The sequence below is a fragment of the Cryptotermes secundus genome, unplaced genomic scaffold, assembly GCF_002891405.2.
Source record: "Cryptotermes secundus unplaced genomic scaffold, Csec_1.0 scaffold4069, whole genome shotgun sequence".
Lineage (NCBI taxonomy): Eukaryota > Metazoa > Arthropoda > Insecta > Blattodea > Kalotermitidae > Cryptotermes > Cryptotermes secundus.
This window is the reverse complement of record NW_019726357.1, coordinates 746-3,006: the sequence shown is the minus strand read 5'-3', so window position 1 is coordinate 3,006 and position 2,261 is coordinate 746. Positions and strand designations below refer to the sequence as shown.

Below are 2,261 nucleotides of genomic sequence, written 5' to 3'. Positions count from 1 at the left end.
ACGTAATTTCAGCTTTCGAATTAACTGGAACAGTTTGAGTTCATTATTATTGCTTTAGGCATCCTTATGAATTTTTAAGACACGCATAACAAACCTTTCTTCGCATCACATACTGATAGGAATAAAGCTTAATATATTATGGTAGAGGTAAAGTCATTTGCAGATCAGAAAGAGAGAGTAATAATGTAATGTAGGCTAGAATACTTTGAAATTGCTATTTAACCTTTTAATTGTCAGTGGAAGATTATTGAGTAACTTGTTACGTGTGTATGCCACTCACTGATTGTGAGGTTAGCATTTGGCAGGTGTAGGTCATATTTTTGCCTAGTGTTTAATTGTGTACGGAAGTATTTCTGTCAGATTTTCACGTTTTGTACCACAGATGATATCAAAAGATGTATTTGCTTGGAAGCAGAACTACATTAAATTTCTGAAAGAGATGCTGCTTTAACAAGCGCAATTATTCCAGTTATTTTCTTTCTCCCAATTTAGGTTCCTATAATTGTGGAAACCAGAAATAGGGCTTATTTCTTAAAACTAATAGCCGGCCATCATGATCATACATCACCAGTTCAATGTAAATGCGTTATGACCTGCAACTATCCAAGGAATATTATCACTGGAATGGTATGGACGGTATTCCTCTGGCTGAGGACAGGCACTAGTAGCAGGCTTGTGTGAAATTGTCAGTGAACGTTTTGGTTCCATAAAAATGTTTCGAACTTCTTGAATAGTGGAGTGATTGTTAGCTTCTGAAGAAGGGTTCGTTTCCATGGCATCCATGAGTTGTGTTCTGTGCATGGCTTCTTGCGGAATATCAAGGACGTAAGTGAGAAGTTCTCCATCTGTTATTACTTGACGAACATCCGGTGTAGGCATTCTTATGAAAGAAGCCTTGTGTGTATGGGACGGTATGGGATGTCCCAGTATGACGCTCCCACAGACAAACATGCGTGTGTTTCACAGTTCACTGATAACCTCCACAAACGCATAACATGTCTATATATCAAAATAAAAATGTGTCCTGCCTACAATGAAGAAATTCCCATAAAATTGCAGCTATAATAAGAGAAGAACATGCTCATTATGTTAGCTCATTCTTCTTAATGTAAGAGGCTTTCTTCTCGTGCTCTTCTGGCTGCAACAGGAAATTTAATGTGAAGAGTTCAATGGATGAAAGGGTATTCTTTTTATAGATAAGAGGGAGAGAAATCAAATTTTATAGCCACATTTGAATGTAGATCAATAGAGCGGAACACGTTCCCCTCTTATATTAATACACGAAGATATTATAACGATTGTTAATGTAGGGCCTTTGTTTTTTCTGTGTCAGAGAAACTTTTGCCTTAATTATAAGTTGTTATGCAGTTCACTTTTGAGTGGTGTATTATGGGAAGCAGCCCAGTCTGCATGTGGTGTCTAAGGTGAGACTGCAGTTCTGGAGAGATGTAGTTCTTGAGTTTATGTTTAGTGTATCTGTTTTTCTTATTAGCGTGATAGAATGTGTGAATCAGTCACTTGTTCTGTAAGATTCAGTTGTATTGTTTGTCCTTGTTGTTCAGTACAACATGGTATATATGCACAAATTTTACGTTTTCCACCCGTTCACCGTCTCCCATCATGGTGAAATGGCCACAGGATGCCTGTTCATGGTGTTCATGGTGTAGATCGAAACTAGGCCCATAGAGGAGGTGATAAAGATGCAATGCAGATACCTCAACCAGCCTTCGCTGGACACAAAATCAGAGGTTAGTGAATTTCACACTATATAGACACAGTTGTGGTCTAGTGTGAGGTGCTGTGCCACCATCTGCCTGTATTTGGAGCTGGAAGTTTTTCCACTCCTGTTTACTTCTTATTTGTAGTTCAGTGACAGCAAAGGAGACTAAACTGCATCAGATGATGATAACGATTGGAACAGATGTGGATGGAAGCAGTAATGGTATAGACTGAGGGTGTTTGAGAACAGGGTGTTGAGGAGAATATTTGGACCGAAGAGAGATGAAGTGACAGGAGGTTGGAGAAAACTGCATAATGAGGAGCTTCATAACTTGTACTCTTCTCCAAGTATAATTAGAATGATCAAGCCAAGGACGATGAGATGGGCAGGGCATGTAGCATGAATTATGGAGAAGAGATACATATAAGATATCAGTGGGAAAGCCGGTAGGAAGGAGACTACTGGGAAGACCAAGACGTAGGTGAGTGGAGAATATTAAAATGGATCTTAGAGAGATAGGATGGGATGGTATGGATTGGTT

At 39.0% G+C, this 2,261-nt stretch overlaps 1 long non-coding RNA gene across 1 annotated transcript; it reads left to right on the top strand.

Moving 5' to 3' along the window:
- The first annotated feature begins 382 nt into the window (after positions 1-382).
- Positions 383-2,002, top strand: LOC117282289. Its single transcript, XR_004513001.1, has 3 exons — positions 383-825; positions 1,639-1,748; positions 1,866-2,002. It is a non-coding gene; the product is annotated as an uncharacterized LOC117282289 (long non-coding RNA).
- Positions 2,003-2,261: the final 259 nt, after the last annotated feature.